The sequence below is a fragment of the Oculina patagonica genome, chromosome 4 (genome assembly GCF_052425735.1).
Source record: "Oculina patagonica isolate OP01 chromosome 4, crgOcupat, whole genome shotgun sequence".
Taxonomy (NCBI): Eukaryota; Metazoa; Cnidaria; class Anthozoa; order Scleractinia; family Oculinidae; genus Oculina; species Oculina patagonica.
The window spans coordinates 26,744,339-26,758,841 of record NC_135761.1 but is presented as its reverse complement, the minus strand read 5'-3'; positions in this window follow the sequence as shown (position 1 = coordinate 26,758,841).

The window sequence follows — 14,503 nt, the reverse complement described above, 5'->3', positions numbered from 1 at the left end:
GCGTCGTAGCCAACGATGTTTTTGCAAAATTTTGCGTTTTCAAACTGGTGGTCTCTTATCTTTGTAAATCCAGCTTCGTGGTACCTTGTAAATACTATGCTCGGGCCTCCAACAACCGCACCTTTCAGCATCTCATACGCTTGTGCGCTCGGGCTGTGCATTTCTGCCCCCCTCTCGACCGCTCCCCGAAGCAGGTAATGTAAGCTCACACCTGGAATGCTGACGGCGTCTTTTAGGATGTCAATACCCTTTTCAGTGTAAAAAGCTTTCATTTTTTCTAGAGCTTCTAGGCCGGGAGCCACATCAAGGTTATTGTAATAGCGAAGCCAATCTGCAAAAGTTCGCATTCCCTTTTCTCGAAACAGTTTTTTACAAGCTTTCCATTCTGAAAGTTTTAGCACAAAAGAGTTTTTCAACTTTGAATACCAAGCAAGATAATCCGGCAACCCTGGGTAGTCAAGCTTCTCGGGGGAGTCAAACCACTCATAAGGAAACCACGATTTCGTAGCCTCACATCCGTATGCCTTAACCCACTTTTCATAGCTTGTTCCTGGCCCAAGGTAGTTGATAATGTCAAGGAAACGGAAGCCCTGAGTGAGCAAGAACATGATTTTGTTACAGTTTTTTGCCACTCTGACTTTGCCCGTTGTGTCAGCAAGGCGGTCTGCGAAGTTATTTTTGATCAGATTCAGATCGTAACTGCCAGAGTTGAACCCAACAACAGGTACCTGGTTGCACCATTCCTCAATTTTTTGTCGCTGCGCTTTTGGAAGCAGGCCAACGTCTTTTGGCATGAATTTCGCTCTTACTTGAGCCCGGATGTTTTTTCCGCGTCTCTCCAGCTCTTCCATAAACTTGCGGACCAGCTCCGCGGGGTCTCTTTCACAGATGTGGGTGGGCTCTCTTTCAAGGGTGTCACCGATGCTTACCGAGATTGGCACGTGCGCGTTTTCGATCGTGAGTGTTGGCGTTGGTTCCTTTCTCTGATTATTGTCGCCATACGCCTCGAAATCGTACAAGATCGCGTGCGGGTAGCTTTTTGTTTGCGCCCGCGGTGTATCAACAACGATTTTCCTTACTTCGCACGCCCAAGCCTCGATCACGCGGTAGCCGGCCCTTCGTAGCAATCTTGTACGTTTCATTGTGGCTTTGAACCTGTCTTCGCGTGTTTGGTCGTTGCGGTCAATGATTTTGTTACGATCTTGCGGGTAACATTTTCGACACCCGTGCCAGTGGCAGCCGTGGTATTGAAATACAGTTTTGGAAATAGGGTCGTACCCGTCGACAGGTGCGCGCTCAACCCAACGCTCGCCACCATGTCCGCACATCGCGTGGTGAATGTGAATTTTCCGCCGCTTGGCTTCTTGGTCAAGCCACCGAAGCGATTCTTTGGAAGCTTGATGGTTTGGATAGAAAGCCTTCTCAAAGCTTGTCTGCGGTTCTTCAACCTTTTTGCCCGGGCAATCAATTATTGTTTTTCCTTGGCTGCAAGTTTGATAATGGCGTTTAAGGTTGCAAGCTTGTGTAAATCTCGCGTCGCAATGGGGGCATGCATACGTCTTGGCTAACCTTTTAATATCCTTAATGACAAACGCGTGCCCTTCGTAAATGCCGATTGTCAAAATGTTCTTTAGCATAGCTGGAGGGTTTCTTTTTAGATGCCATACGACTTCCTCATCTTTTACCCTCACAGGCTCATAAACTCGGATGCCGAGCCAATCAGAAAAAGCGGCACCCTGATTCAGATGCCTTTCAACTTTATCTAATTCATCAAGAGATGTTTTTGGACAGTCGGTCGGCACAGTTTCGAGTTTGAAGAAACTCTTTGCGAGACCTCGGGCTGCTACTGTGCTTCGATCAATACGTGCTCCTTGGTGCACAGCAATACAACGCCATAGACACAAATTATCAAAATAGGTATCTAGCGCCACCATCGACCGGCCATGCGCAAGGTTGCGAAGCCAGTCTGGTAAGGGGCCTGTGCCTAACAGCGGTTGTCGGTCAAGCACAACCTTTACATCAACATTAAAAAAGCTTTCAAACTTCCACTTTGTAGAAGGTCTTTTAGTATTGTCAGGGGCCAGGCGTTTTGTCTCCTGTTCGGTCAACCATTTTTCCGCTGCAGAAAGCTTATTAATCCAAGGTGAGCCTTTGTTAATGTAGTAAACAATGACCGTATCATCTTCAATGTTGCGCAACTGATACGAGTAAACATGCCTGATATAAAACGCTGTGTTTACATTTTCTCGAATTTTTTCCATAAAGTTTGGTGTAAGGTCTTTTTCCAGACCTCTAATGAAGCGCCATCGAATAAAACGCCGGCCACTATTTTCCTCCCCCTCGTCTTCCGCGACATCAAGAAGGTTTAAAATCTCATTCTGATAATTTGGTACCACCCAATTTTCGTGTGGTACAAAAGGATCAAATTCATTTTGAATGTTCTTCCTTTTTTGCTCCTTCTTTTCTTTGTGACGAAGTCGCTGAGGGGGTTTTGGGTGATACTTTTGTGCAAGCAACGGTTTTAGCAAACGCTTTTGCACTTCAAGAGGGATCGGTTCATCCAGTATATTACGGACAACTTCACGAAGTGGGCCCGACATTTGAGGCATTCGCTCAATTTGTTGCTCAACAAACTTGTCAAATTGACTTGCTTTGTTCGCGGTCAACAAGGTCTTGCTGAAAGCCATGTAACTAAAAAGCACAAATGTTCAATTGACATGAAGCCGCGAGCGGCATGCAAATTTGTGCGTGGGTGTCGGGGTTTACCCGAATGATATTTTTAGACGTTAGTAAGTTGTTTTCATTCCTGTGTGCTAAAATCTGAGTTCTAAGCACTCTGGAATGAAAAATCTATTGTTTTACACGTGCACAACTATTGTTCTTTTGATTTAATGCACGTGATATCAATTATGACTCCTTGCCGTCTAATTCAGTGTGGTATTTGTCGAATTACGTTGAGAGCGTGACGTGACAGTCACGGGCTTGTTTGAACATGTCAAGGGCTTGCCTGAACATGGTATGCAAATTTTGTTTTTTTCCGCGTGGGTAAACAAAGTCGGGGAATTTACCGTGACTCATTAACACTTGCCAAAAAACGAACTCCAGCTGCAATAAAAGCGTCTAATTCGAGGTGGTATTTGTCGACTTCCCTCTGTACTACTCGGGGAAAGGTCCCACGATTTAAAGTCTGATTTCACAAAGGCACCCCAAACTTCACTGTTGTAGGTTAATATTGGTAAGATTTTTGAGTCGAATATTTTGCATGCTATTGAAGGTTTAAGTTTATTGAAACCTGTGTGCCGTCTTAGACTAAAGAAAGCATGAAGAGCTTTTTGTCGTAGATGTTCAAGTGAGAGTGTAAAATTTCCTGAAGAAGAGATGCGAGTCCCTAAATAGGTATAGTCTTGAACAATGTCTATGTTTTCACTGCCCACATGAAAAGCATAATCAGATCGTTTTTCACGTCGTTGAAAAATCATTATTTTTGTTTTCTTTGGATTTATGCTTAGCATCCAGGAGCTGCAATATGAAGATAACTTGTTAAGACAATTTTGCAATCCTAGTTTTGATCGAGATAAAATAATTAAGTCGTCTGCATAGAAAAGGGAGTTGAGTTTGGTGCCATTTGGTAGTATAAACGGATCAGATAGAACATTATTAAAGGAAAAAGCTAAATCGTCAACGTATAGGTTGAAGAGCAGAGGACTTAAAATACAGCCTTGGCGTACACCTCTTGCATACCGAAAAGGGCGCGTTCTATCATTTCCAGTTTTTATAGAGGAGGTAGAGTTCGAGTATAAACTTTTAATTAAATTATAGAAATTTCCTCGGACATTTATCTGTAACAGTTTGTATAAAAGTCCATCGTGCCATACCGAATCAAATGCTTTTCTAAAGTCGACAAAACATGCATATACTTTCGTTTGATGACAATTGGCATACTTATCTATTATTGTTCTTAGTGTAAAGACGTGATCCGCTGTTCGGTTATTTGCTAAAAACCCAATTTGAGATTTATGAAGTATTTCAAGGGACTGGACGTGTTCAAGAAGTCTTTGGTTGAGAATTGAGCAAAATAATTTTCCGAGACAGCTAGAAACACAGATTCCACGATAGTTTGAGGGATCACTTTTAGTCCCACTTTTAAAAATTGGTGTGATAAGGCCATTACACCATGTTTGAGGCATGGTACCCGTAGGCCGAGTCCAATTTGGCTGTCAGAGAAATTTTTTGAATCTAATTATTTCCAAATTGAACAAGCATGTAGTCCGGTTACATATTAATTATATAGCTTGTAGTCAGTCAATCCAGCGTAAATAATAAACTTTTTTATATGTCCAGAGCGGGAAAAACATTCAACAATAGTAGGCATAACACAGCACATGCAACTCACTCAAAGCATTGTCTTCACGAATAAAACTTAAACAAAACAGTGCAATTTTATTCACCTGAGTTTGCGAAGCTTGCTACAAAGTGAGTGAAAACACTGCATCAATCAACGAAAGTCGTTAACAAAGTGTCCGAAGAGCTTTACAACTTCTTTGAATCTGACATACTCCTTTCCACTATTTCGTTCATACTTCATGGCAGTGTTTTCTTTTCGAATTTCAGCATAAACGACAAAGAATTGCATCTAGCTCGTGGCGATGAGTATCTGACAGATTTCTTGCTTCCCTTCGCTGCACTTACGTTCACCCAAGTTTTGTACTATTAGAGGCGTTTTGCTCTTAGTTTTTGCTTCTTAGTGTAGCTAGCTCCTCCTCTGACAACGTAGAAAATTTCTCTTAGTTGTTACTATTGTAGCCTGAATTTCAGACATCCCTCTGTGCTCGCCTCCTCGCCAGAAGAGACGTCTGAACACATTTGGCTCTAATGCCGTCCGGTGACGTCACTACACTTTGGTTTTAATTCATGCGGAAAAGTTTCTGTCGAGGCCATGAAATTGTGAAAAAAAAATCGCTTCAATAAAGGATTACAGGGTAACAAATTGTTTGAATAGTAAACTATTGAAGACTTGAGACAAATGAATGAGATTTTAATCGACTACAGGCTATATTCTTTTACGGAACCGATTTAATCTGAACTGATTTGCTTTATCTAGCGATCAAAATATAATATGCAGCGGACAAATACAACACACTTGTGAGTACTTAAATGAATCAATTTAGACGGTTACATAGGCATCAAGAAACGGAATTCAATACAAAAATATCCTTCTTGACCGTGGGCACTGAGTTCAGAAATCACTGGCTCATCGAGGCTGCAGGACATAAGCGTCGAGCGGCTTTGTTGACAACAAAAGAATAAGCTTACGTATAAATTTGGCAAAACACTGCATGTCGGAGCGACGAATGCCGCCAACTTAAAACCTACCGGTTTCCATTACTATTCTTCATCCGTAGGTAAACTAATAAAGTAATAAACTCAAGGTAAATGACGAATAAATTTATTTCTGGGAAGGTGAACTCTTTCGAAACTCTTTGCAAACGTTTTCAAATTACAATCCTCGCGCGGTAAAATTCAGTCATAATTTCACATAATTATGCAAAATATTTTTAAATCAACCAATCAGAATCACTACCCGGTTTTCGGGTAGTGACGTCACCGGACGGCATTAAGGCCAAATGTGTTCAGACGTCTCTTCTGGCGAGGAGGCGAGCACAGAGGGATGTCTGAAATTCAGGCTATTACTATTGCTGAAAAGCTCAAAAGGAATGGAAAAACGTAGCAAACTTGCCTTAAAAATTCCGCCATTGTCGACTAACAATGCGACAAGTTTACCGGGCTGATGCTATGCTTAATGCTAATTGGCTGATATCCGTCACATGTCGCTTTTCCTTCGATTTGATTGGCATTTTACCTGAAAGTCCTATTCGAAACTATCCAAATTTAATCCCAAATTAGACAGTTCTCAGAAATTAAGGAAAAATAGCTGCGCTGACAATATAGGATTTACTGACAGCTATATAATTAATATAATAAATTTATATATTCCACCCAGACTATAAAAAGAAAAGTAATTTCCGCTTTGAATAACTTAAAAGTCAGAATTTTTTCATTATGTTTATACATTTACAAGGGAAAATAAAAAAGAAAAATTTTCCGACTGGTCTTTTTTCAGCAGTTGGCAGACAAACGACACTGAAGATAGTGCAGTAGTTCTCCTTATTTCATTCACGAGTTATTTGGCGGTAATAACAAATTCTAAGCCGTGAGAAAATCCTTTCCTGAAAAATAGAGAACAAAAACCTTTTACTTTATAGTTTGGTATTTATATTTTTAAGGATACTTTCATTGTGTTCAGTAACGCAGAAATGATTGAGTTAATTTCTGGACTATGTACCGGTCACGCAGATGATAGAATGAACCATAGTTAGAATGAACTGAACTGAACTGATCTGATCTGATGATGTATATGTTAATCTTGGTGTAGATGCAAGAAAGATGTTTCAGTTAAACAAACTACTTGAAAATAAAATTCGAGTTTTCCCAACACGAGTCGAGCCGAACCTAACTCTACTCCTGTTCCTCTTCTCATTATGAATGATATTTGGCATAGAAAGGTTTCCAAATTGGATGATTTTTAAACATCACGATCTAAACATGAAAGCCATATTGTCCACCACTTCAAGCAAAAACATTCTTTGGTGAGGTATTCTACTTTTACTAGTCGAGTTTGAAAAGGTCAAAGGAAAAGTTTTGCGTTAGACACTTTCTTACTGAGCTTTTTAAAGTACCATTCAACTTACCAAATCATGTTATATAAAATAAAAGTGAAATTATTCCCTTGCCTACTACCAAAAAACCCCGTTTCCTTTTATCCGTCAAAATGTTTCACACAAATTCAAATGTTTAGACATACGTAACAGCTTTCTGGCTGCCATCTTGATGTCGTATGGCGTGAAAACTCTTAAATAAATGAATGGATGAATGTTGTTTTCAGTGGACTGGCTTAGGGAGAAAGACAGGAGAAACCCTCGTGGGCTTTAACAAAGTAGTCTCCCTCTCCTGTACTTCAAAGATCAATGGCCGCCTTCTCAGCCGAAAACCTTCTACAAGATATATTCTTAAGGCGTCTCATAACAAATAAAAGAAAAAAAACCCAGGACTTTGCGATTTTTGTTAATTTTTTTTTCACAGATACACGAGAATATATACACTTACTACCATTTTTATTTTTAGTTAATAATAAATTAATAAGTAATTAGCAACAATATTTATTAAAACTATTCACTGTTTTCCGGGATCTTTTCTGAGGTTAAGAATATTTAAAATTCGACGTTTCGATCAGTTTCACTGATCTTCTTCAGGCTGTTTGTTAAAATGACAATATGGCGGACTGTTTCATTTGTTAATCTGACTTTGTCCATGTGTTCTTTCTTTCGTGTTTTGAACAGGCGCCATGTTTCTCCTACGTACACTGAATTCTGGCAGGTACATGGAATCTTATATACAACACCTTTCTGCTTTTCGCCAAGGGGCTCTTGACATGTACGTTTAATCTCTTTGATCTTTCTTCCGGGCTTGAAAGCAACTCGAAAAGAGTGTCGGTTAGCAGTTCTCCTGAACCGCTCAGACAACCCTTTTAAATATGGTATGGTCACGGTTCCACGACTTTTCTGTTCTTCCTGTTCTTTCTTGTCTGTCTGTTGATGTCTTTGCTCCATAAACCTTCTCACGGTCTCTCTGGGATACCCATTCGCTACAAACACGTCTTTGATGTTGTTCAATTCTTCTGCCAGGTGTTTTTCATCACATAAGGCTCTCGCTCTGTCAGTAAAACCTTTCACAATCGCTCTCTTCATGCTTTCTGGGTGATTGGACCTTTCCTTTACATTTATGTTTGTGTGAGTATTCTTGTAATAGACAGAGCATTCTATCTTCTTGGTCTTCCTGTCTACAGTCCGTTTCAAATCAAGTACTGGTAAAACATCTCCTTCTTGGTCTTCCTTAGTGAACACAATTACTCCTGGCTCAATGGTATTGAGGTGGTCTAGTATTTCTTGAGCTTCTCCTTCTTTGCATTTGGTCTCACTATCATCTACGTACCAGAACCATTCATTTAGGGGATATGGAGACGTTTCCATAGCTCTCAATTGGAAGTCTTCCATGTATATGATTGCAATTTCACCCGTGGCACCAAGGCCTATTGGTCCACTGTCCAAAACAAAATGGCTTCCTCCGTATTCACAACAGGTCAGATCGAACATCCACTTTAACAACTCCATTATTGATGTTACACTCATTGTGGTCGTTTCTCCGAGGTCCTCATTCTCGTTCAACAATCTTTCCACTAACTCCAACGCTTTGTCAATAGGTATGGAAGGGTACAAGTTCTTAACATCATAGCTGACCAGAATCTCATTTCTCTCTACTCTCCAATCTTTGATTTTCTCTTTGAGCTCTCTGGAGTTCTTAACATAAAGGCCACTCTTCCCTTGTATAGTTCTTAATATTGGGATTAGGGTCTTTGAAACCTTCTCAAAAGGGGATCCTATCATTGACACAATACCTCTCATTGGTACTCCTTCTTTATGGACCTTTGGCAGTCCAGTGAGTCTCGGTGCATGGCAATTCTTTGGTTTTAAGCGGTTGCCTTGATCTTCCGTTAACTCCTTTTTACTGACTATTCTGTCTATAATCTTTCCTCCGTCTCGACATACTTTGTCTGTTAGGTCCCAGTCTTCTCCAGCTCTTATTGAGGGTCTCGCTGTCGCAGTGATCTTGGTATCCCCCAATTTTAGGCACCCCAATGCCAAGATCACTAACAGCGTCGAATACAGCAGACTGGGGCAAGTGAAGCAAACCAAAATTCCACTCAAAGACCATTTTGCTTTATCACAAAGCTTTGTTCGTAAATTTAATCGTTCTTAGCAAACAATATTAGCGTCTTTGCAGATATTGGCAAAGGAAAACAAACCGTTTGTCGGTTTGATTCAAGTCCGCGCAATTATTCTTAAAGCCGAACCACGCGCCGGAATCCCTTATACTAACACGCACATGGTGCTTATCGATAAACTTTTCAAGGCAGGTTAATATTTCAAACATAAACGATTGTAAGAGATTCCAATTTGCTCGGTGGATGAAAATTTCACATGCGAAAATGCTTGATCAAGAAACCGACAAAGGACTGTCACGCAATAGAAACTCGATATGAATGCAATCACCAGGCTGTGAAAATTGACCTCTCGAGTCTGTCAAAGATTTTAATAACCTTAGACCAAAGATTTTGTTTTTTGATTTTTTTATTAAATGCTCATTTATTCCATGTGAACTAATCCCTTTTATTTGTATCGTTATTAACAATATAGTTAAGTGACAAATAAAACAGGTATGTGTAAACAAAGAATACGTAGTCTGATTGGGATAACGTAATAACCTTTACTCCTGCACATAGTGATTTATAGGTATTTGATCATCGTCCCAAGAGTACAACGAACAGCCAAGGCACAAAGATTAATAAAGAAAATCTCGAACGTTGAAAACGTGGTAAGGACAAGACATATTAAAACGTCAGCCGGAGAGAGATATATTGGGGATCAGGGGATACCGAAATCCCTAGTGATATTGGTATCCCGTCCTACTACAATGTCTCTGATGAGTATGATGAAGAGAGAATTTACCAAGAGAAATGAAAAGTAGGTTAAATAGACGAAAAACGTTCAAACGGTAAAAAAAAAAAAAGTTATTATTTAAAACTCTTGTTATTTCTATATATAATTAAGTTAACCGATAATGTATATTTCATAATGGAAGGGGGTACGCATATCGCTAGGGATTTTGGTATCCCCCTAGCTAAATTCCTCTCTCCTTACCTTTTCTACAGGTTAGAACGCTTATCGTCTAGGTAACACACCTTTTTATCTTTAGTGTTGGTTACTTTTCTATTCAGAATTCTAAAAAATGGGATACAGAATGGGATACGGAAATCACTAGGGATTTCGGTATCCCCCAAAATTCCTCGTCCTCACTTTTGTACCCGTTTGAAAGCCTTGCTTTTAGGTAACTGCTTTTGATAGGTTAATTCTCAGAATACTCATCGGAGATAATATAGTAGGAAGGGATACGCATATCACTAGGGATTTCGGTATCCCCAATAAATCACTCTCCTTTAGATGTCTTGTCCTTTCAACGTTTTCAACGTTTTAAAGTTTTTTTTATTTTTTCTAATGGTAAATGTTCTAACCTTGGGTCGATGCTCGAATACCTATATAGACTAAACCGAAATCACAAGGTAAAAGTCATTAAGTTAACCCAGTATTTATTTACCCTAACCTGCAATAAAACCTTTTGCTGATAACAATACAAACAAAAGAGATAAGTTCACCGACTCGAGTGGTCAGTTTTCACGCCTGGCGATCGCATTCATATCGAGTTGCAATATTGCGTGACAGTCCTTTGTCAGTTTCTTGATCATGTTCGCATTTTTTCTTAAATGTTCATTCACCGAGCAAATTGGAAGCTCTTACAATGCGCTTTTTATGTTTGAAATATTAAAGGTTAGCCGGTATAAGGGATTTCGGCGCGTGGTTCGGTGTTAACAGGTTTTAAGAATAACAAGAGCTCTTAGAGCTTACAACTGCGCTGGTCTCTTTAGCACTTTAGGGGAGCCATGTGGGGGGAACAAAAAATGCGCCGACCCCCTTATCCCCTTCACCTGCGTCGAACAATGTTGCGACTGACAAACAAGATGGTAGGGAAACACCTTGCGTGACATTTCATGGTTGACTAGTTCCATCCGAAATTAAATATTTTTCTTATATGCTAATGCTGGCCAAATTTAATTCCCACGATCCTGATCCGTGGAACAAAAAAATATTTTAAATCAGCATCCAGTGTTGTCTTGAATTACCGTTTAAAGATTGAATAACCAGCTCCGAAAATGGAATATTGGAGCAAATAATTAAATCAAATTTGAGAAAAACACTAGACCTGTGTTTTGCTGAATGGGAATTCCCCGGGGAATTAATTTAGCAATGACGTAACCCTTGCAAGTCAGGGTTTGTCTCAGTGGTTTTCCATCAGATTTCAGAAATCCTCTAGATGACACAGCTCCAAAAAAAAATAACGCTAAAAAGTCAAACATTTCACACTTAACATGCTAAGTTTAGACCAGAGGATTTGTTTAGTTTCCGTTTGTGGCAGATTTAAACCTTTTAGAGCATTGCGTGATTCTTGCCGATCAGTGCCTTGTGAAAGTAAAAATTTGCTAACGCCAGCACATTCCAGGACACAAACGTAATGTAAATAAATGTAAATTCTTGCCCGCTAAAGCGTATTTGTTTAAAGCGTGAAATTTTAGTATTTTCTTCGATTCAAACTTTTCAAAATACTTCACACTGAATTTTGTAAGGAAAGATTAATGGCTTCGCAAAGATTTGAAAGGAAGATGATAATAGCTTTGAAAAATTACGTGACTCGAGGTCTAGCCGATCGAAAGTGAAACTTGTCATGTCAGCACATTTTTTTACACCAACGTAATGGTATATTCACAGATTCTGGCCCGCTGAAATATATTTTTCTTTTGACGCATGAAAATTTAGAAATTTCTTTGAGTAAAACGCTTCAAAATCGAATATTTCATGCTAAACATGCTTATTAAGACCAAAGCATTTGAAAATTTCCCATTGGTAAGTTTTTTCTAGCTTTTAAACCTTGCGTGACCCGAGCCCGGCCGAGCGGGGCATCAGTCTGGTCACTGAGAAAAAAAACCGCTTGCAGAGCAAGAACTGCGCAGCGCAGTTAACAAGAGCTCTTAGAGCTTACAACTGCGCTGGTCTCGTGAGCACTTTAGGGGAGCCATGTGGGGGGAACAAAAAATGCACCGCCCCCCCCCCCCACCACCCCCCTTATCCCCTTTACCTGCGTCGAACGATGTTGCGACTGACAAACAAGATGGTAAGAAAACACTTTGCGTGACATTTCATGGTTGACTAGTTCCATCCGAAATTAAATATTTTTCTCATATGCTAATGGTGGCCAAATTTAATTCCCACGATCCTGATCCGTGAAAGAAAAAAATATTTTAAATCAGCATCCAGTGTTGCATTGAATTACCGTTTAAAGGTTGAATAACCAGCTCCGAAAATGGAATATTGGAGCAAATAATTAAATCAAATTTGAGAAGAACACTAGACCTGTGTTTTGCTGAATGGGAATTCCCCGGGGAATTAATTTACCAATGACGTAGCCCTTGCAAGTCAGGGCATGTTTGTCTCAGTGGTTTTCCATCAGATTTCACATAGTTAGTAGAGGAGACTAACTATGCTCTAGATGACACAGCTCCAAAAATAAATAACGCTAAAAAGTCGAACATTTCAATTCACACTTAACATGCTAAGTTAAGACCAGAGGATTTGTTTAGTTTTCGTTTGTAGCAGATTTTAAGCTTTCAGAGCATTGCGTGATTCTTGCCGATCAGTGCCTTGTGAAAGTAAAAATTTGCTAACGCCAGCACATTCCAGGACACAAACGTAATGTAAATAAATATAAATTCTTGTCCGCTAAAGCGTATTTTTTTTAAAGCGTGAAATTTTAGTATTTTCTTTGATTCAAACGCTTCAAAATACTTCACACTGAATTTTGTAAGTAAAGATTAATGGATTCGCAAAGATTTGAAAGGTAGCTGCTGATAATAGCTTTGAAAAATTACGTGACTCGAGGTCTAGCCGATCGAAAGTGAAACTTGTCATGTCAGCACATTCTTTAACACCAACGTAATGGTATTTATTCACAGATTCTGGCCCGCTGAAATATATTTTTATTTCGACGCATGAAAATTTAGAATTTTGTTTGAATAAAACGCTTCAAAATCGGACATCTCCCGCTAAACATGCTTATTAAGACCAAAGCATTTGAAAATTTCCCATTAGTAAGTGTTTTCTAGCTTTTAAACCTTGCGTGACCCCAGCCTGGCCGAGCGGGGGCATCAGTCTGGTCACTGAGAAAAAAAAAGAGCTCTTAGAGCTTACAACTGCGCTGGTCTCGTGAGCACTTTAGGGGAGCCATGTGGGGGGAACAAAAATGCACCCCCTCCACTTACCCCCTTTACCTGCGTCGAACAATGTTGCGACAAACAAACAAGATGGTAACAAAACACCTTGCGTGACATTTCATGGTTGACTAGTTCCATCCGAAATTAAACATTTTTCTTATATGCTAATGGCGGCCAAATTTAATTCCCACGATCCTGATCCGTGAAACAAAAAAATCTTTTAAATCAGCATCAAGTGTTGTCTTGAATTACCGTTTAAAGATTGAATAACCAGCTCCGAAAATGGAATATTGGAGCAAATAATTAAATCAAATTTGAGAAGAACACTAGACTTGTGTTTTGCTGAATGGGAATTCCCCGGGGAATTAATTTACCAAAGACGTAACCTTGCAAGTCAGGGCATGTTTGTCTCAGTGGTTTTCCATCAGATTTTAGAAATCCTATAGATGACACAGCTCCAAAAATAAATAACGCTAAAAAGTCGAATATTTCACACTTAACATGCTAAGTTTAGACCAGAGGATTTGTTTAGTTTCAAATTGTAGCAGATTTAAACCTTTCAGAGCATTGCGTGATTTTTGCCGATCAGTACCTTGTGAGAATAAAAATTTGTTAACGCCAGCACATTCCAGGACACAAACGTAATGTAAATAAATGTAAATTCTTGCCCGCTGAAGCGTATTTTTTTAAAGGGTGAAATTTTAGTATTCTCTTCGATTCAAACGCTTCAAAATACTTCACACTGAATTTTGTAAGTAAAGATTAATGGCTTCGCAAATATTTGAAAGGTAGCTGATAATAGCTTTGAAAAATTACGTGACTCGAGGTCTAGCCGATCGAAAGTGAAACTTGTCATGTCAGCACATTCTTTTACACAGATTCTGGCCCGCTGAAATATATTTTTCTTTCGACGCATGAAAATTTAGAATTTCCTTTGAATAAAACGCTTCAAAATCGGGCATCTCACGCTAAACATGCTTATTAAGACCACAGCATTTGAAAAGTTCCCATTAGTAAGTGTTTTCTAGCTTTTAAACCTTGCGTGACGCCAGCCTGGCCGAGCGGGGGCATCAGTCTGGTCACTGAGAAAAAAACAAGAGCTCTTAGAGCTTACAACTGCGCTGGTCTCGTGAGCACTTTAGGGGAGCCACGTGGGAGGAACAAAAAATGCACCCCCCTCCCCTTTCGGATCCCCTTATCCCCTTTACCTGCGTCGAACAATGTTGCGACTGACAAACAAGATGGTAAGAAAACACCTTGCGTGACATTTCATGGTTGACTAGTTCCATCCGAAATTAAACATTTTTCTTATATGCTAATGGTGGCCAAATTTAATTCCCACGATCCTGATCCGTGAAACAAAAAAAATCTTTTAAATCAGCATCCAGTGTTGTCTTGAATTACCGTTAAAAGATTGAATAACCAGCTCCGAAAATGGAATATTGGAGCAAATAATTAAATCAAATTTGAGAAGAACACTAGACCTGTGTTTTGCTGAATGGGAATTCC